At 30.3% G+C, this 23,197-nt stretch overlaps 2 pseudogenes; both read left to right on the top strand.

Annotated features, from left to right (window-relative positions):
• Window positions 1-4,776: 4,776 nt before the first annotated feature.
• Window positions 4,777-6,000, top strand: LOC146881009 (uncharacterized; annotated as a pseudogene).
• Window positions 6,001-18,940: 12,940 nt separating this feature from the next.
• LOC146881008 (uncharacterized) lies at window positions 18,941-21,959 on the top strand (annotated as a pseudogene).
• Window positions 21,960-23,197: the final 1,238 nt, after the last annotated feature.

The raw sequence follows: 23,197 nt of genomic DNA, 5'->3' as shown, positions 1-23,197 counted from the left end.
CTCTCATGTGTTTAGCAATAAAATCTTTGTCCTTTATCTCACTAGATCCATCTATTGACCTCAAAAACATTGGACCACTCTCATTGATAGCCATAAAATTTATAAGTGGTCTTCTTTGAAGATCAGTCCACCCATCACTAACAATTGTCACACCTTTATCATTCCATGAATCCCTTATGGGTTGTAGAAGATTTTCTACATGACTTCTTTCTTTTGAAAGTAAAGGACCTCTCAATTTATTATATGTTGGTGGTACATATCCACTGAGATTAGAAGTATTGGCAGCATAAGAAAATGCACCCCTGTAGTGAGGATTATTTGCTAGATGAAATGGTAGTCCTGAAGAATAAAACATCCTTGAAATTTCACAATCAAGAGTATCTCTAGCTTGAATATTGAAAGAAGCTTCTAAAGGACCTTTGTGTTTTTTATTAACATCGTTATTCATCTGCTTTCCTTCATTGGATACAAATGGTATAGAGACATTTTTCTTCTTTGAATTTTCTATTTTCAATGCTGCTTCATTGTCTAATCTTCTAAACTCAGCAAGTTTTGACGTAGTCACGTTTGGACAAATTCTAACTCCTGCTCCCATAATTTTTTGCAAATGAGATCTTACTTGAGTGTAAGATCCATTGAATGATAAATCACACAAACTGCATTTAATCATATTATTTCACCATTAGGAGTTTTTCTTAACTTTGTAACATATCTCCACAAAGGTTTTGTTTTATCTTTTTTGATGGTTTGACTAGGTATACTCATCTTAATTTCCTATAATAAAATAAATTTTCTATTAGATTAATTTATTTGGATATAAAAAATAATAATTTCAAAAATTAAAAAGAAATTATATAATTCAAATAAAAGGATATAATAACAATAATTATATTATTATAAAAAAATAATATTTTAATTTAAATGAGACAAATATTAAAAAAATAAAAAGATATAATTTAAATAAAAAGTAAAAATTTAAATATAAAAAAAATTATTCACTCTATGTAGTTTTGTTTCCATTTTACTTTAAACTTGTTTTTTTTCATTTGAATTTATATCTTAACATTATATAAAGGTGTTTTAAATAAATAAAAAACATAGCAATAAAAAACTTGAAAACATAAACAATAAAAAACTTGAAAACTTTAAATTTAATATAATAAATAAATTATAAAATACAATAAAACATTAAATTTTACTAAAAATAATTACTCACATATGAAGTATACACTATATAAGAATAACTACAGTAAGTTACTTTTACATAAAAAAACTATGAACGATATTTATTTAAATTATAAAAAAGAAAGTTTATAAAGTTACCTTTTCAGAATCTTTTCTCGAGTTTTCCAGACCTTCTTTCTCCTTCCCTTCGTTCTGTAACTGCAAAGCAACAACTTCCCTTTGTTCTGCAACAACAAAGCAACAACTTCCTTTTGTTCTGCAACTTCAAACCAACAACTTCCCTTCGTTCTACAATTGCTAACAGGTTTCCTAGTTGTATTTCCTCTCAACTCAAGAGCTCCCAATCAGAATTCTTTCTTTTGTTTTTTGTTACTTGTGATTGTAGCATCTCATGTTACTCTAATTTATATAATAATTTGTTCTTATTGATTTTATTTATGTTCCTAATCTTGATTTTATTTTATTTTAATAGAAGAAATAGAAGATTATTTTTTATCCTTTGATTTCCTTTTTTATTTTAAGTTTCTTGGGTTTCCCTTTATTTTCTGAGAAATACCAATTAATGCGTATCTAATGAGTATCCAAAATGTGATCAAACGTGAAAATTTGGATTCGCAAAAATTTTCCTTTGAAATTTTGGATTCGTGAAAATTTTTCTACATTACGTATCAAATCCCTATGTCCAGATAGATGGAGGTGTCCTCCCGCACGTGTCGCACAGCTAGGTCGTGTCTGATCCATGGGAAAGCTCCTAACACCAGGTCGTGCGTGTGTTCGTCGCGCCTCTGCGTTCGTGTCTGCTTCGGGAGCGGGAAGCATGCTCCAAACACTGTGTCGAAGCATCATAGGGTACAAGACATTTATTCTATGTCAAATTGTCTTCAGGTTAAGCTCCAATCTTATAGCTTCAAGTTCTTCACGTGCATTGATAAGTGTGATAATTACCTATTATTTAAAATTATTAGAACCTTTTAATTGTTTTTATTCATGTGTTTTGTGTTAATCTCATGAAAGACTTTAGGAATTTGTAATTATATTTCAAAAACAAGTTTGCTTTGATGTTTGTGGACTTTTGTAGAAAAAAAATGGAGGATTGAAGAAGCATCACTAGTAGTTGCCTGAAGTCACTCGCCCAGCGACCTTGACGTACTCGCCCAGCTACCAAGACTTGATAGCCCAAAGAGGAAGGCTTGTTCGCCTAGCAAGTATGTCTGTTGGCCCAGCAATATCACTTTTTTCTTAAACATTAAAAGTGTCGAGACTCGAAGAAAAACGGAGTTTGGGTTTAGGGAATGCGGCTGGAACTCAAGACAAAGGTTGAGACACTTTTGGGGATTAAAGGATTCATCTTTCTTCATTCATTCTACCATTCCAATTCCATTTGTGCTCTAGATGTATAGGAGTAGCTAAACTCCATTTCATTGGGGTTGGATGTAATGTACCTAAACTCATTGTAGTTTCATCTATGCAATAGAATCTCTTTCATTGCTTTTGTGTTCTATCTACATTATTTTCGTGCATGATGGAATATCTATTTGTTTTTGTGGTATTTAATCATTGGAAAGTGTTTTGGAATCTTAGACATGGATAAAACAACCTAGAGGTTTGGTTCTAGACATATATCAAAGCTCTTGGTCTTTCTAGACATCGTTTTTAATGCGTCTTTTGTGTTTAAACATCTATGGGATTAGTATTTTTACATAAAAGTTCAAAACATGCCCCTAAGGGATTAGGGCTTGAATACCTTTGATGTCAATGCTTGAGTAGATTAGAGATATATATTGGAAGCAAGAGCTATGATAAATGCCAAAGGATTGGAAGCATCTCGAGAAGGCATGAGATGCCACTATAGGCCATCTTGGAAGTGGAGGTCTTTGATTGTTAGGGAATTAATTTTGGTGGTCCCCTCCCTTCTTCATTTAACAATGAATATATTCTGGTGGTAGTTGATTATGTCAATAAGTGGGTGGAGGCAACAACTTGTCAGAAAAGTGATGCCAAGACAATCATCAAACTTCTAAAGAGGCAAATCTTCTCTCGATTTGGAGTCCCCAAGGTCCTCATCAGTGATGGAGGATCCCATTTTTGCATGCTCAATTGGCCAAAGTCTTGAAACACTATGAAGTGAGGCACAAGGTTGCTTCACCTTATCATCCACAGACTAATGGTCAAGCTGAAGTGTCTAACCAGGAGATTAAGAGGATTCTTGAGAAGACTGTGACTTCACCTAGAAAAGACTTGTCCTTAAAGCTTGATGATGCCCTCTGGGCATATAAGACTGCCATGAAGACTCCTCTTGGATTATCACCATATCAACTATTCTATGGCAAATCATGTCACTTGCATATGAGATGGAGCACAAGGCATACTAGGCCTTGAAGTTTTTGAATTTTGAGCCCTCTTTATCTGAATGCAATTGCTAGAGCTTGAAGAGATGAGATAGAATGCGTATGAGAATTCTAAAAGCTACAAGGAGAGAGTCAAAATGTATCATGATAGAAAGCTACTTAAGAAAGAATTTCAACCTGACCAACAAGTGTTGTTGTTCAATTCCAAGCTCAAATTATTTCTGGGCAAGTTGAAGTCTAAATGGTCTGGACCCTTCACCATCAAGGAAGTCAAACCCTATGGATCAATAAAGTTGATGGATCCCTCTTCAGGTGATCCACAAAGGAGTTGAGTTGTGAACGGTCAGTGGCTTAAGCACTATCTAGGGGGTGAGGCTGAACGCCTCACCATTGTCATTCATCTAGAAGACCCGTGAGCTTACAGGCATTGAGCTAATGACGTTAAACAAGCGCTGACAGGGTGGCAACCCAGTGTTTTGAGTTTTTCTTAGTTAGTAGACTATGTTTCAGCAATTTTTCAGTGACTAAGGTTTGTCACTGTTCGCCTAGTGAGGAGGAGCTAGCTTCGCGAGTCTAGTTTTTCATAGAAAAATAGTTCCAAAATTATGCAAACTTGCTTAGCGAACCCAACCCTCGCCCAGCGAGCAGGACCTCTACACAATCAAATTTTTTTTTGGCTAATAAAATCGTTGGGCGAGTATTTCTCGCCCAGCCTTTTTTGAACGATTTTTGCCCCTGGAACCACGTGTTAGGCACGCATACTCACCCAGCGACAAACACTATTTTATTTTCTTTCAAAAAAAATCAAATTGAAATTTTTGGGGGGAAACTCGACCACTCGCCCAGCGAGTCATACCACTCGCCTAGCGACTAAACGACATTAATTGCTATTAGAGGAAAGTTGGGGTCAAACCTGCTTTTTAAATCTTTGAAGCAGCTCACCCAACGACAGGTTTAGCTTGCCCAGAAAATGGTTGCGGTTACACCTCATCCATTACTTTTCATTTTAACCCTTCTTCCCCCTCTTCTTTTTACCCTAGTTGTCCCCCTCCCTCTTTCTTGTTTAGCTGCACCTCCATCGTCATTTTTGCTTACACTTTGCACTTTAGCATTCCTTTTTCTCGTTTTCTCTTTTCCTCTTCCATCAAATGGCTATCCTAAGACTTCCCAAGTTGCTAAAAAGAAGAGAGTTACCTGAGGCTATTCTTCCCAGAACCCCCAGCTAGACTTCATGGAAACATACATGGTGCAAAATTATGATCAACATAAGTTCTCTTCGGAGACGACTGCCAACCGCTTTGCTAAGATCATGCCCAGGAGCCTGATACCTAAGAGGAAGGTCAAATTAAATCCTAGGGAGTATGATGAGTTTCGTTTGGAGCTTGAGAGGAGAAACTGGCATAAGGTGTTTGCGAATCTTCCCAATGAAATTGATGAAGTGTTGGTTAAAGAGTTTTATGCAAATGCCTACCAACAAGTGAGGGATGGCCCATGTCAATGTAGGGTGCGGGGGCAGTTGATTAAATATGACAGCAAGACAATTAATACCTTTTTGAGGACGGCTTCAGCTCTTGCAGACCAAGTAACTCCCTTTAGTGAATTCTCAAGTGCTCACAAGGACAATGATGAAATTGCCTCAGTATTGTGCATCCTGGGCCAAACTTATGTGTTGGGCGTCAATGGCAACCTCATCTACATACTCCGGAAGCATCTGACCTCATTTGCCCAAATGTGAAGTGCTTTCTCTTACACCAACCTTAGCCCAAAATCTCATACCTCTGATCTTAACATTGTGAGGTCCTATCTCATTTATGGGATAGTAACAGGTTTGGACATGGACGTGGGGAACCCCATTTCTCATGATATCACTTACACTGCTGACATGGAAAATGTCAAGTTGGGTTTTCCTGCACTCATCACAGCTCTTTGCAAGGATAGGGGAATCCTTTCTGACACTCATGTACTCTTCTCCCTCCAGCCACCCGTAGATAAAAAGTTCATCAGGAAGAATTGCATTAACAAGGTGGAACTCAATGAACTTGCTCCAGCACCCCGAGCACCCCGTCCACCCCGGGCTACCACTTCCTCTCATTTCACACATGATCCTTCCTCTACTTTCAAGGCGACCTTCCAGGCAGCCATGACCAAAATGTTTGCAAGGCAGGAGGACATGTGGCTGGGTCATCAAGCAATCAGGCAAGGCCAAGTTAGCATCATGGATAGCATGCACAAGTTGTCTTTAGGTGTTCTGAATTTTCCAAATGGTCTCATCATGACACGAACACAGTGGGGTAAGGTACTGTTGCTGATAATGATAATGGAGCAGGTGGACTATCAGGAGCAGAAGAAGGAGGTCAGGAGGACCCTGATGCAGAAGAAGGAGAGCAGAGAGGTCAGGAGGACCCTTATGCAGTCGGGAGTACTTGACCTTATTGATTGGTGTTTCTATTATTTTTCAGTGTTTTAGTTTGTGTTATTAGCTAGTTGTTGATTTAGTTTTTACTTTCAGTACTTTATATTATGGTGAAACTCTTGCTTGATATTTGAACTAATTTTCTTCTCCTCAAATTTTGTTGGGTAGCCTTGTTTTGGATGCCTTCTTTTTTGGCATTGGGAGCTTTGATTTCTTTTCATGTTATCCTTGCATGATCTTGAGGAATTAGCTTGCAAATTTAAGAGTGAGAATGTGGATGTGCTTGTAATTTGATTAATTCATTAACCTGTGTTTGATTATGACCAGTGGATTGAAGAGTGAGAATGTATTTGGAATGTATGTGAGAAATTTGTTGTTGTTATGGATTTGAGTTTTGCATGATTCTTGTAAATTCACATACACATTTGATCAGAAATGAGAAAGACACTTCATTGTTTTGATGTTACATAGCTACTTGGCCAAATAGCCACCCTTGATGCATGACTTTGAATCTTTTGTGAACCTTTTGAGCTTTGTTATAATTTTTTGTGACCCCTAAGCCTATAAAGAGAAATACATCTTTTCCCACACTTTAGAATAAGAGAACAAACAATATGTGATGAGGGTATAAGTTGGGATTAAGTTTGGGGGAAACTTTTGTGAGAAAGTAAGGAGTGAATTGGTTGAGAATTTCTTTTAGTAATGTTTGAATATCTCTTTCAATAAAAAAATGAAGAAAAGAAAAAGGCAAGCAAAGAGGTTGCTACAGATAAAAATGAAGTTAGAAGTATATGGGGGCCTTTTTTGTATATGAAGGAAGAGGATGTTGATGAATGATTTATGCATATTCTTGTTCTCTTCTCATGTGGTGTCTTTGAATCCAAGAAAAACATGTTTCTTCTAACCAAGCCAACCTACAACCCTTAAAGACCTTTTTATCTAAATCAAGTTGTGTGAAGTGTTTGTGAGATGAAGTGCAAAGGTTGATGAAGTAGTTTTCTAACATGTTGATTATGAGTTGTTTAAACACTTGTTAGCAGAGTGAAAACTACCATGGTGAAAGTTGTGATGATTCACTTTCCTGATTGCCATATACCATTCTGGTTTAAGGATTTGTGTTGATAAAAGAACCATTCCATGTTCACTCTTTGAAATGCAAATGACTTCTCTCTATTTTGTGACAAGGATAGTGCAAGTTGATATCATATGCTTCCCTTTTTGTGTTGATTAGGCTGACCTTGCCTCTCTTCTTTTGTTTTGATGGTTTTGCTTTTCATGAGGACATGAAAAAAATTCAAGTTTGGGGGTGTTGATAAGTGTGATAATTACCTATTATTTAAACTTATTAGAACCTCTTAATTGTCTGTTATTCATGTGTTTTGTGTTAATCCCATGAAAGAATTTAGGAATTTGTAATTATATTTCAAAAACAGGTTTGCTTTGATGTTTGTGGACTTTTGTAGAAAAAAAATGGAAGATTGAAGAAGAATCACTAGTAGCTGCCTAGAGTCACTCACCCAATGACCTTGACGTGCTTTCCCAGCTACCAAGACTTGATAGCCTAACGAGGAAGTCTTGTTCGCCCAATGAGTATGTTTGTTAGCCCAGCGAATATCACTTTTTGCTTAAACATTAAAAGTGTCGAGACTCAAAGAAAAATGAAGTTTTGGTTAGGGGAACATGACTGGAACTCAAGACAGAGGTTAAGACACTTCTGGGGCTTAAAGGATTCATCTTTCTTCATTCATTCTACCATTCCAACTCCATTTGTGCTCTAGATGTATAGGAGTAGCTAAACTCCATTTCATTAGGGTTGGATGTAATGTACCTAAACTCATTGTAGTTTCATTTATGCAATAGAATCTCTTTCACTGCTTTTGTGTTCTATCTACATTATTTTCGTGCATGATGAAATATCTATGCATTGTTGCGGTATCTAATCATTTGGAAAGTGTTTTGGAACCCTAGACATGGATAGAACAACCTAGAGGTTTGGTTCTAAACATAGACCAAAGCTCTTGGTCATTCTAGACATCGTTTTTAATGCGTCTTTTGTGTTTAAACATATAAGGGATTAGTATTTTTACATAAAAGTTCAAAACATGCCCCTAAGGGATTAGGACCTTTGATGTCAATGCTTGAGTAGATTATAGATATATATTGTGAGATGATTGCTTAGAGTTTTGGTCATGAATTCCAACCCCAATGAGTCTTTGCCTTGATTATTTTATCACTTTCAAATTTAGTAATATCTATGTTTCCACTTGTTTCGAATTAATCTATGTTTACATTCAATGCTTAAATTAGTAAGTACGCCTAGTTAACTAAACAAACACAATTTCCGTGGGAAAACGATACTTGGACTTACCATTTTTATTAGTTGCATGATTTGGTACACTTGTAAAAGTCTTAACATGCATCTAGATTAAGCACACTTCAAACTTGATCAACACAACAGATCTTTCACGTCTTTATCACTTTATCAAGTCTCATCATGTCTTTATTAAACCTTCATATCCTCATCAAGTCTCTATGTAATGTCTTCATCGAATAGTTATACATCAAAGCCATTTGTGTTAACAACCACCACCTTCCTTTTCACAATACATGTATTCAACTTGTAGTTCTCACATCAATCAAAAAGCTTTGAGTGTGGGTATTATATAATAAGGTACATACATTTATATTGAAATTAACTCATATCTTCTTGATGTGGTGGAAATTGAATTTTACGAAATACTATACCCATTTTCAAAATTGTTAAACCTTTGTTATCTATGTTTGTGTCTACCATTGTTTGAAAGTTTGTTTTAATACAACAACTGGAGTCAGACAAAGTGCTTAATTATTATATAAAAAAAATATTTTCGTGAAAAAATGGATGAAGTATTGATTTATGTACAAAATTAGTGTTAGATTATGTTCATAATCCATCAGATATTAAAGAATTTGTGAAAAAACATTAAGACAATTAAAATGAGTATTTTTCATTATTAAATTTATATTTTTCCTATATAATTATCTTGTCCATATTTTCAATTACATTGATTTTATATTTTATATTTTTTATTTTTTATAATACACTCTAATCTCACCGTCGCTAACTTAAGAGGAACTAACGTCGAGTTTGAATAAATTATTTAAATATTGCACTTAAAATTTATCATTTTTATATGGTGATAATTATTTTTTTCAACATCATATGTTTCTTTTATAAAAAATTAAAAATAAAATATTGTAACTAAAGTTTAATGGTCTGTTTGTTTCAATAAACAGATTTGGAATGATGAATTATTATCATTAAAAACACGATAAATAGAAAAAATTAATAAAACACAAAAGATAATGCAAATTTGTTCATGTTCATTTTCATTGCACAAATAAGATATTTGTGATAAAATATCAAAAAATATCAAAAAAGTTCAAATATAATTTATTATATATATATATATATAAAATTTATTTTAACTTAATAATTTGTTCTGTTTATAATAATAATAATAAGTTATATTTTGTAATTTTAAATAATAACTTCAACATTATTTTAACATGATTTTTAATACTTATATTTAAATTTATATTACGTTTATTTTTAATAATAAAATGATAATTATTTAATTTTATTCATTAAAATAATTTATCAAACCATATATGAACTTTTACAACTTAAATCCACTTAAATTGTATAAATTTTTCTTAATCCAAATAAACTCATTTGCACCTCCTCCTTCTATCAAAATTCAAATTTCCTCTCTCAAATTCTTGAAATTCAAACATACTTTTATTTTCTACAAACTTTTTTGACATTTGACATGTCAAATGATATAATTTATTTTTATATTCTTTTCAGTAACCTGGTTAAATTTATCATATTGACTTTTCGTTATATTTTTATTTTTTAAAATTTATGTTAATTATTTGGTATTTATTGGTGTTAAAGTATAAAAATATTAGTTTTTAATGATATTAAATATTTAATCCTATAATTTTATTTGTGTATTATTTAATATATTTCTCAAATTTTAAAGTAACATGTCTTTTATTATTATATTTCAATTCAAAAGATAAAAAAGAAAGGGTAATTTTTTAATAAAACAAAAAACATTAAAATTAAAAATCTCAAAATTTATCCAAATGCTCAAATTGGTTTAGTTTATTTCACTTTTCTCTTTTTCAAATCGAACGGGTATCTTGTTTTCTATATTTGGTCTGAATATATTTTTAACCAAAAACTGAACTAATTTGCATATATGTATATAACTAATAAATTAATAATAATAATATACATATAGTATTATTAAAAAAATAATAAATATTTTGTGTGACATTGAGTTTGAAAATGAGGAACAACCTGAGTGTGTCATTAATAGGTTCATCCGAAGTTAACATAGGGAGAGGAATCTTCAGAGAGCACTTAATGTTGTTTGTTGATGAATTTTTCTTCTCTCGTCGAATAATTTCAGTCATAAGATGTCGTTTTCACACTCTCATTACTATTCATTTTCTTTTTCCCTTCTTTTTGGTTTATCCATCATCATCATAATTCTAATGTCATCACGTGCCATTGCAGTGCCTCAATTCCCTCAAACTTCAATTCATAACCAAAAACACAGAATCCACAAGATCCAATGCTACTTATATTCTTTTACAATCCAATTTTATTACACTTTTTTCTTTTTTGCATTCATAATTTTTATGAAAATAATAACAAATAAATATTTGATTTTTTGGATGTACAAGTTGATTTTATTATTAAATATATGAAAATTATTCGAAATTAAAATATAAGTTTAAGTTTTATAATAAAAAAAATAAGAAAATTAAATATTTTATTACTTTAAAGATGTAATTAAGATAGGACTCGGATCTTATTATTAATATTATATGTATGAATAAATTTGCATCTCAAAAATATATCAAGAGTGTATATATTTTGTTATTTTTTAATAAATTATTTTGTTGTTGTTTGAACTTATTTAATAGTGAATTATATTCAGATTCAAATATATTAGAAAAAATAGCTATATAACTTTTGTTAACTTAAACATAAATAAATTCTAATTAAATTAAATCTATATAATATTTTTATTTGAAAACAACTCTATATTCAAACTCAATCATTATTCTTAATACATAAAGATGATTTAGAGAGTGACGTAAACAATTCTTTCTTCATTTTATGAAATAAAAAAAGTCAGTTCACTTAATTAACATTCTTAGTCAAAATTAACATTATTAGTCAAAATTAAGGTTTAGATATAGCATTGTTGATGATCATTTATTAAGTTGTAAATTAAAAATTATATATTTTGAAGTTAAATTCTGATTGTTCATTTTATAAAAGTTGGTAATATCTTCCTCAATTTTCCATAGAATAATTAATGATATGTCATTGAACTATCATTCCCTTTTCACTTTCATCTTTTATTTATTTATATAAAAATAAATAAATAAATAAATAAGGACATAAAATGAAAGCATGGAAATAAATGTAGTTGTGGATAAAAACAAGGACTAGTGAGTGAACAGAAGGAGCAGAAGAGGACACAGAAAGAGACTTTCTATTCAGACCTATTCTATTCTCTGCTATTCCAAGAATCCTATGTTCAACCAACTCACCCTCTTCATAATTATATACATGCTTCCACACTAAACCCTAATCTCTCAACTCATCTTTTCATTTCTTTTTCCTTTTACAAATCCATCTTTACTAATTTCAAAAAAAAAAAGAAATTAGGGTTTAGGATTGCAAGGTTTCTACTTAATTAACAAATAATCCACTAATTAATAGACCCAGATACATGTTAGGGAATGTTCCAACAATAATTAGGATATTCAATGCTTTTATCTCTTTGAAAAATAAATATCAACTAACTAATTGTTGCGTTAATTCTAGTATTTTTTTTCAATTAAACTCTTAATTAGTTTTATTCTTTTAGCTAAAAATAACATCATATGAATGAATTGTTCGTGTGATATCACTACACTATATATATATACCTTTTTTAATCATGATGTTTGTAATTATTATTTAATACTTTTTCTTAATTTTTTTACTTAATGGTTTCTTTCTTTATATTAAGGTTTTTTTATCGATAAAGAATAAGAATATGTAAATGTATTTATATATAAATATTGTATATAAAATATAAATTTTCTATCTAAGTCGATAAAAAATAGTTCTTAAACTATAAAGTTTCCTCTGTATTAATTAAGGTTATCATGTTAAAATATGAAGACTTAAAAAAAAGAAATTACATCAACTATTTTTAATAATCGAGACTACATTAAATAAAAATTTTAAGAAAAACATAAAAAAAAATAAGATAATTACTGCAAATACTTTGATCTGAAAAAAAAAACATTATTACTACAATTATGAAGCTAGTGCAGGAGAACAATGTGTTTAAACATTTTTACACGCAATTTTAGTGTCCTAAATTTTGATGAAACCATTCATTCCGTACTAATAATATGATTTGGGTTGTTCAAGAAGACATTCCAAGTTCCACCATAAATCTTCTATGCACATGCCACTGTATATCCTCTTGGAAATCATCCACTCTCAAATGCATAAAAATTCTTGGGAAAAGTTTAACTAGTGAAATAAGAACACTGATCAAAAATTATATTTTGTGCTTTTTAATGCTTTTAATTTGATATTTTTTAAATTTTTTTTAACTCACTGGTTACCAAATTCCAAATTGTAAACTTATTGTATATTTATTCTTTCGATAGGTAAACTTGTATGTTTTTGCATAAAATTTAGAAGTAGCATTATCTGTGATACTACTTTTTAGCAAGAATTAAAATTTTACTATAATAAAAATATGTTAAAGACCGATTTAAGTCGTTAAAGTTAAATTTTTATTAGCTCATTAGATAATCATTACAAAAATAAATAATGAAGTTCATATAAATTGTGTCCAATTATTTTCTCCTTGTATATGATGGGTAATGTATTCAAAATTAGTTTGACAAGATTTAGTGGGAAATGAAGATACAAGTATCAAAAGACGTGTCTTCTGATTTAAAATTTTAAATATGAAAGTTAAAATTTATTTAAAATAATTTTAATTTAAATATGAATAATGGATCCACATTATTAATTGGAATCCAAACATTTGTTTTTTGGACAAAAGGAAATAAAAGCATAGATTAAATATCCTATACTAATTAGAATTATTGATAAATTTAATGAGATAAAAGACCCACAAAAGCACATACTTTTAAGATTTTTAATAATATCATAATTTTTTATATATTAATTGTTAAATTTCTTCCAATTTTTTGGTTTTTTTAGACGATTTCCTATGATAAACCAAACATTGAATTATAGAGGAATAAAAATGGTGGAATAGGTTTTTATTTAATGGGTGATAACAGGAGACAAGAAAAGGATTTAACACTGCAAAATCCAACTAAGTGTGTTTTTTCTTTATTATTTCTCTTCCATTTTCAGTTTTCACATGCCCTATCACATGTTCTTTTAGGTTCATGCCAGAATCTTCTTATCTACTAACATGGACACTAGGTGAGAACAGTAATGAGTTCAGATCTTCTCTCCTGCAACTATAAAACCCTAATGAAGGAACAAATTGCATATATAAATCAAATTTTAAAATTGATTTCAATATTTTTTTTTTCTTTTTTTCTCCTCTATTAGTCGAGGGACATGGGTTTGATTTGATTTCCATAGAATATATATTTGAGAAAGGTTTATGATAGTTTTAAGAATACTTGTTTGTTTGGTTAACAATAATGTAAGAACAAAAATCTGATATGCTATTTATACTCAACACGAAATTCATAATTTATTTGTTAAAAGTAAGACTTAAAAGAAATCTTCAACTTTTTATAACCCATTATTGGTCCCATTATGAAATTATTAACATTAAAATTAAAAACCATAGAGAAAGAGAAATACACAACTTAATGAACTAAGTTGTATTAAGCCCTCTCTCTTTTTATTTTCCTTTTTTTTTCACAAAATGTTTTACCAAATATATCCATGTCTTTTTTTCTTTCTTTCTTTTCATTATATTCATATTTACCAAATTGAACTAAACATAACTATTTGATGCAATAGTTAATCTTATATATAAAGTCATGAAAGATTGAAATTTGAGAAAAATATTTCAAAATTCCACAAGAGAATAAAATGTTAGTTAAAAAAAGATGGAATAAAACATATCTATGTTGTGAGACAGAATCTAAAACTGTGAGCATGTGCCCTGTAATAATCTTAAATTTATAACACCACCTCTCTAGTTTTCTAGAACATTCATTTATGCTAAATATACGCTAAATTCTAAAAATTGCTTTATGTTGTGTGCTCTAAAATCTTGTGTTTCTAAGATATATTAATGTATATCAGTTTTAATATTTTAAAATATATTTTTAATATATTAAAATTAGTATATTTTAAATATACAATAAAAAATAACACTAAAAAACTAACATACAATTAGACTCTTTACTAGAAAAGGTTTAACAGTTTTTTATCTAAAATTATTAAAAGATGATTACTTTTTTAAAACGTGTAACACCGATTTAACAGAAAGGACAAATTTATTTACTTTTAAATAAAATAAAGATTTAAATTGAAAAATTATATTGAATCCATTAAAATCACATGGAAAGGTTAGAATCCTTAATGAATCCATAAGCAGTTTGAAAACAAATAAGAACAAAAAATTAGAGTAAATTAGTGTAAACATGGTTGATTGATGCAGAAAAGATGAAAGTGATTTTGAAAATATGAAGCAAGATTGTTTTTGTGTGTGTCATGTGATATAAATGGTGGTTCTGACACCCATGATTGTTGGGTATGCAATATAAGCCTGAAAAGGTGAAGTGAGTGTACCTTAGAAAGAGGGTTTTCGAAATCCTAGACATTCTAAATTTGCTTCAACTCCTCTTATTCATTTCTCTCACGTGAACCCCAAATTTTCAATTCCTCTCTCTTCATAATCTGTGGGCAAAAAGCATGCTACAAACTACCACTTAGATTCTCTAAAACCAAATTCCTTTTTCAATAAATTATTCATTTACACACACAAAAAATAAAATATCTATTATTAATGTTGATTATTTTTTAAATATATATTTTGTGTGTGTGTGAATCAATGAATGCATGTTCTGACAATGTAATTCTAGTTTACTTTTTATGTTTTAACCAGCACACTAATTTATGTTTTGCCCTCTACCATCCTTTTCACCTTTTCTTCTTATGTCTTTTTTTAACTTCTCTCTCAATTATTCAAACCTTTTTCTTCACATATTAGGAAAAGAGTGGTAGGGTAAATAGAAATTAGATTCTTTCTTGTTCTTTTTTTCTTCTATATGTCTTCTACCTTTAAAATATATTGATTTTTCTTGGAGCCACATTAAATGCATAACAAAAAAAAATAGAGAATCCAAAGTTGTTAAATACCATTTTTTTTTTTTACTTTTTATCATTCATTCACAAAGTTTTATTATCTCTTAAAAAGATAACTGAAATTAAGATGATGTTCAAAAGAGTTAAATGTTTATTTAATCTTTAAATTTAGGGTATTATTTTAAACTTCTTGTTACTCTTGTTTCGATTTTGTAAAATATTACTTTTAATTTTTGAAATTGAAAAAAGTTAATGATGTGATACACTATGGTTTATTTATCATTTTTAATGATAAAAAAACATGTTTTTAAAGATTTATTAAATGTTTAATTATTTTTTAAGTTTTTTATATTAGATATATAGTTTCTTTTAGCCCTTTAGTTAAAAAAAATAGTTCAATTTTTATTTTATTTTGTATAATATTTTTTTTAATTTTTAAGGTTAAACAACATTAAAGAGAGTGATGATGTGATAACATCCTATTTACTTAGTATTTATTATGTGAATTTAATTAAAGAATATGATTTTAAAGTTTATCAAATTTTGTTTATGTCAGATAAGTTAATCTGGTTCACATTGACTTACCACGAGTTGAGGTAAAAAAGGTCAGCTCAACTCAGCTTATTTTTTTATAAAACAAAAATTTTGCAATCTAGTCCAATCACCATGGATTGGTGGGTTAGCTCATTATTGGATTTTTTTTCACAATTTATTTTATATATTTATTATATTACAATTAAAATGAATTGACTGAATTTATTTTTTTATAATAGTGGAATCTAAGTGTTCACATGATGCTGATGCTCGAGAAATTATTGTAAAGATAGTAGCTAAAGATTAAAGTATCACGTATATAACTTAGCAAACAATTAAATCAAACACTTAAATTATTCAAATATTATTTAGCAACATTATAATATTTAAAAAAATATCAAATTGTGAGCCTATAATTAGAAGTAATAAATAATTATAAAAAATAAAATAATAAAAAAATTAATAGTGTTGTTAGTGGTGAGTTGTGGATCAACCCACCTTCAGCCCGGCTCGAATTCATTTAATTCGTAGGCTAGATGAGTTGGGTTCAGTTCAACCTATTTCTGAAAAAAAAAATAAAAATTTTTCAACCCAACTTGACTGAAATCTATGATGAACCGTATTAGGGTTGAAATTCATTTTAGCATATACGCTTCCAAGTTATATAGAAAGACAAATTTATTTTTGTGATCATGTCAAGATGGTTTTGTTATAAAAACTAAAAGGGTGACTAACAATAGTTGACCGGTGGTGTTGAACTCTTACTTGATATCCATCATTTATCACACTATTAAATCATTAATGGTGTCTAAACTTATAAATTAAAAAAAAATCAAAATTAAATGGGTTAAAACTTGAAATTTTAACCGAAGGGAAAAAAAAAAAATATATATATATATATATATATATATATATATATATATATATATATATATATATATATATATATATATATATTACTCCAAATTTAGATTCTCTACTCTCATCTTATAGTTTTTGAAAAAACATATTTAAATCTATTCAAAATATTAAATATTGTTATCATATGTTAATCTCCTCGTACTCCTTAAAATATCATCAAATTTATATTTGATTTTGTTTATTCTTGTAATGGTCGAGTGAGAAGTTAATAAAGTTTGACAAATAAGAATTGAGGTCGTACAATTTTTAAGCTAAGTTTATAGTTTTCGATAGTTTCACCTATTTATAATTAAGAAATATAATCTACATTTTTACAAAAGTAGTCAAACAGAAACGTTAATAACATAATTTAAATATTTATAAGAAGAAGTTTTCTCTAAGACATTGCGTACAGAATATCTTCTAGGTATCCAATGTGAATGATAAAAGAAGGAAATCGCGCTGAAAAAGAAAAGACTTAAAATTGTAACGTTAGATGCATTTTTAATTCTAATTTCAGAATTCGAATCAAAGATGTAACGTTGCAGGTGGGGGTGCCAATGTCCTGCATCTCTCTTAGTACGGGTTGACTTTAAACCTAAAAATGAGTTTCATCAATTAATTTATGATAAGTTAGAATTTTATAAGTTGATTCCATTTACTTTGACTTGATTGATTTGGTATATTTACTTAACTCATTTTTTATTAATTAAAATAATAAATAATTATAATAAAAATCTTATGAGAAAAAGGTAAAAGAAATTAAAAAGTCATCATTGATGGGTTACAGATTAATTCATTCTTAAATGGGTTCAAACTCATTTAATCTGCCAATTAAGTGAGTCAAATTTAATTTAATCCATGTTTAAAAAAAATTAAATTTTTTTTTCTGGTCTAACTCAATTTAATATTCACATATTGGAACCATTATGAGAAATATTTTAATATTTTGAAAGTACGATTTTTTTTTTTATCTTTTATATTGAGGAATCACTGTATCATGACAATACACAAGTCTTGGAGACAAAGCAATGGAATAGCTTTTTTCTTAAGGTTGCAACAACGACGTTTTTTTACAATTAATAAAAGAACCTAAGTGGCAAAAGTGCAAAAGTTAACTTTTGCACCATGATGGAACTTTTCTTAAGGGAACTTCGTTAGATGATGAATATCATGGATACGAAATTCCTTCACCATTTGTAAAATACGGTGTCTATATTAGGATTTTTTTTTCTCTCGAGGATTTGGCTTGATGTTTCTTGAATGCGTTTTTTATGAACTAAATTAACTCTATAAACAAATTAACACGCCTAATAGGATAATTGTGTATTCAGTAGTTTTAAAAAGAAGACAAGTTTTAAGAGAGTATAACTTGGTGTGAACTATGTATGAAATTGAGAAGTGATCGAATAATTATGACTCAAAATACACAAAATTTAACAACTCCGATAACTAATGGATTAGTGCCTCATTTTACTAATGTTACTCATAATATTATAGGAGCCAAATCAATGGATTAGTGCCTCATTTTACTAATGTTACTCATAATATTATAGGAGCACTAGTGTATTTAAGAGTTTTTACATCGCAGTATATGTCTCAGTTCTAGCGAACTCGCTGCATATAAACATGCGGTGGCATTTTTGTAATTAAAGTCAACTTTTATGCCTCGGTTGCTATTCTAACCAAGGCATATAGCTTAAAAAATTTTGACAATTTCCGTTGTCCCAAAATTTGAAAATTTTTACATACTTTTATGCCTCGAGTACCGCTGAACCGAGGCCTAATAGCTTTTCTGCTTCAGATACTTCTTACCCTGTTGCAGTTAAGTTGGAGTATTTTAAATTTTTTTTATTTCACTAAAGGAATATGCCTCGGTTCTTATATAACCGAGGCAGTATCGTTTTTTAGGGTTAAAAAAACCCAATTCTTTTCAGCTTGGTGGTACTACTCCTGTGCCTCAATGGCAGCTTTCAGAGCATCTTCTTCTGCTTCACCACTGTTCGGAGGATCATCCTCAGCAACAACGACGCGTTGGTAGTTTCTTCAGCTTCCTCAACCTCTACAAGCAGCTCTCCTTTGTTCTCGAGTATGCTTGCCACTAGACCCTCTTCGACCTCGACCTCAACGACGATCCCAACATTTGCAAAGCTGTCTACTTCAGCTATTACTACAGCGATGTCATCTAGCTCTTCGGGACTCTCCTTCGCTTCTCAACCCTCTTTTCGATTCCCCAATGCTGATTCAGCTTCTTCGACGGCTTCTGGCGCATCGGCTTCAAAACCAACGGGTTCTTTTTCGTTTACCACATCTTATGCACCACTGTTCTCGACTATGACAACCACCACTGCTTCTATTGTGGCTACTGGCAACACGATCCTTTCATCTTTTGTGCCAGCCTTTGTTGCTACTACTGCATCTTCTGCAACCGCAAGCGGTTCCTGCTGCTTCTACTGGTGCAGCACCTTCTGCCAGTACATGATCACTATTCCTGATACATCATTAGGCCTCGGTTGATAGAAACTGAGGCAGTAACGATTCAAATATGTCTCGGGTTGACAACCGAGGCATAAAGTAGTGTCTTTTTACCTCGGCAGTATATGCCTCGGGTGCGCACCCGAAGCCAAAAATTGAAAATAACCGTTGTCGTTTTCCTTCCCTGCACTAGTGGAGGCAGACTACAATAATTGTTAGTAGTCAAAATATTGGTCAAAGTGCATCTTCAGACAATGATTAACCTTATAACTACCTATGTTGGACTCAACATGAGCACACAAACATAACATATGCCATATGGAGGGAGCAATTTTAATGGGGCTGGGTCATTGATGTGTAATCTCTATGAGAGATACCTATCAGGTATGTCTACATCACATGCTCCAAGTTCTAATAGGATGAACAATAAGGATTTATTAAGACTTGTACTTGAAAGGGATATTGGGAAAAACAATGTAAATCTTGATACCATAAGGACAAAAATATTGAATACATTTTGAGATATCATAAGACAACAAATTGATTATAGTTATCATGAAATATGGTCAAAGTGTTATAAAGTCAAATGACAACTATTTTGAATCCTTTGGTTCAAACTATAGTTGATAGTTTTCAAAGATTAATAGAACAAATGGCTCGAATAAGGGATACTTTGGTAATCCCTTAAGGAGAAAATATCGACAAGCAAATCAACAAGAAAATATTAATCATGGAATACAACTACTAGAACATGTAGTCAATTTCAACCCAAACCAAATAAGAAATGTCCAAATGATTAGAAGATGTCAAAATGTTGATTAGTACTTAAACATTAGTGGTGACTTTGGTTATAATTATAATCCAAACAACATGCAATTTAACTGTGTCTGTGTTTCTAAATTTTGTTTTTGAAATAAAGTTACTTAGAGGGTAAAAAATACCTAACTTTTCTACATTCTCTAGAGAGATTGGGGAGTCAACAGTTGACCATGTTGTGAGATGTCCAATTGAGTGTGGAGATTTAGCATTAAGTGAGAACTCGAAGAAGAAATATTTTCCTAGTTTTTTAACAAAATGTGCTTTGACATGGTTTACAACTTTGCCATCAAATTTGATACATAATTGGGTTCAATTGGAAAGGAATTTCCATGAACAATTCTTTAGGGGAGAAACCCAGGTAAGCTTAATTGATTTGATGAATGTGAAAAGATTCAATAATGAGAACTAGGAGTGTTAAAGTGAGTCAACCCGACTCATCCAGGTTGACTCACCACGGGTTGGGTTAAAAATGAGTAAGTCCAACCCAACTCACTTCATGGTGAGCCAGAAATTTTATAATCCACCTCAACCCACCACGAGTTGGTTGGTTAAGTGGGTTGACTCACTAGCCCATATAAAAAAGTGAAAAATAATTTTTTACTATTTTTAAATATTCATATTTTTCTTAGCTTTCTTTTGGCCACTTTAATGCTAATTTTGCTTCTATCATACCAAAGAGGATAGATAATTTCTTGGTTTGAATACAAAAGTTTTCAAATTCAGTTCAAGTTATTTGTTATTTAAATTCAAATTAGGGGTTTCTAAATTTAGGTGGGTCAGCTCACTTAACCCGGCTCGAACTTGCATAACTCGTGGGTTAAGTGAGCTGAACCCGTTTTGACCTATAATCAGTAAAAAATGTATTTTTCCAACTTGACCTGGTTCGAACTTGTGCTGAGCCGAATTGGGTCACGGGTTTCAACTCACTTGACATGTCTAATGAGAACATAGATGATTATTTAAATATATTTCAACAAAATGAAGTCTAAGTATTTTACTAAAATCCTAGAACATGAATTAGTAAGAATGACATCATTTGGTTTAGAGTTTTTGGTACGTGAAAAATTAGTGAATGTATCATTATGGGACATGGCTCAATTGGCAGACAAAGTCAGAAGAATCAAACAAATCAAATATGAAAAAGAAAGATATCGAAGATTTGGAAAACCTACAAAGAAAGAGAAAGTATCTTATATAAGTAATTCAAAAAGTTATTTGCCAGAAATAACAGAAATCAATGAGGACAATATGACTAAGGGCAAAGAAGTTAAGTTAGCCAAATTAAAAATAGGGTCACCCTATACGTGTAAATTATTACAAAAAAGTGAAGTGAATGATAAAGTTGAAAATCAAACTTATACATTTGATGTACCTAAAGCTAATTAAATATTTCATATTCTATTGAAAGATAAACAAATAAAGTTGACTGATGATCATAAACTACCTTCCTTAGAACAAAGAAGGGGAAGAAGTATTACAAATTTCACAATGTTTATGGTCATATGACTAATAATTGCATGCATTTTAGGAATACTATCCAAGATTCTATCGATCTGGGAAGGTTGAAATTTGAAGAGAAAATAATGAAAGTGGACATTAACAATTTCAAAAATCAACGGGGTATGTGGAGCCATTCATCGACATTACTAATGGTGTGGGGAGATATGAGGATATCAATCCAAGACATGTAAAGGTGAATACTTCAAAAGATTATTTTGAGTATGAGTTGGATGAATTTGAAGTTGGGCAGGATATTTATCCTAAAGCTGGAGACTCTTTAGTTGACATCTTGACCAAAAAGAAGGAAAAAGATTAAGATGTGACCATTTGCCCAAGTTGTAGCGTTGTGTTTGATCGATTTCCTTCAGAGGTTTTAAATTTTGCAATTTCAGCAAATCTTTGATGGGATTGGAGGATAGAATTAACAGTTAGAACTAATTCTACAAAGTGGTGTTTACTTACCTTCATCATGTCGCATAGTATTTGCTCATTTTCATACTGCTCTTGCTCAATATTTTTGCATCATTGATAAGCTTTTCATCTTTCATTTGTGGCTTTTAATTTCTCTCCCACTCCATACATTAAATATCACAACTTCCCTATAGGATGGTCCATTAGTTAATGGAACTTGTTGTGGTGGTGCATGTTGTTGTTGCTAATGAAAGTCATATGGTTATTGTGGATAATAATCATAGTTCATTTGAAAATTACATTATTGATTATTTTCAATGAAAAATTATTTTATATTTTTCAAAGAGGTTTTCTGAAAAGAAATTAGTTGAAAAATTGTTGAGTAGACTTTTAAGAAAGAGAGGTGTATGTCAATGGACAACTTAAGTACCTTTATCTTTCTTTAGCCTAAGTGTTCCCCAACTAGTTTCACAAATTTCGCAATAAAATTCCTCAAACCAAAATTTATGATTTAAAATTAAAAATTAAAAATTAAAATCGAAAGGAAAAAACAATGTTAGGAGAAAAAAATATGTTAGTTATAAACAAAAAACGAAAATAAAATAAAGTTATAAACAAAAAACAAAAATAAAGTAAAGTAAACTAAGAATCGAAAGGTTAAAAATTCTAACCATATTCTCCGACAACAGCGCCAAATTTGATAACGTTGTCATTGATGTGATCAAATTAACACTACTCAACTATAACAATTTCAGTATTGTCAAGCTAGTAGCTAACAACTTAGAAAGGGTAAAGTCAACCCTAAGTCGTCTCCCAATGAACACGAAATTGATTTTTAACAAATTAGTTCTTATAAAATCTATAAAAAGGTTACTAAAATAAAATAAAAATAATAATAGAAAATAAAGATACATAAGATAAATAAAAGAATAACTAAAACATAACAAATGATAGAAAGAAATAAAATTATAAAATGATAAATAAGGATAAAATCAATGATAAAGAAAATAGTGTTAATTTCACTGTTTTTTCAAAATAGGTTTCATCACCGATTACTTAAAGATTATTATTCAATTAATTATTGTTTTAGATTTTCAAATCAATTATTGTAAAGTCTCAACCAATTTGTTAGCGTTCTCAATATTAATCAAAATACAATCTTAATTAAAAGTGATAATTTTATATTATTCATAATAAATTTAACCAAAATATAATCTCAATCAAATTTTA

Source organism: Vigna unguiculata, chromosome 11 (assembly GCF_037176805.1).
Source record: "Vigna unguiculata cultivar grain cowpea cultivar isolate G323 ecotype 2 chromosome 11, ASM3717680v1, whole genome shotgun sequence".
NCBI lineage: Eukaryota > Viridiplantae > Streptophyta > Magnoliopsida > Fabales > Fabaceae > Vigna > Vigna unguiculata.
Note: the sequence above shows the minus strand (reverse complement) of the source record. Positions and strands in the feature narration are given on the sequence as shown.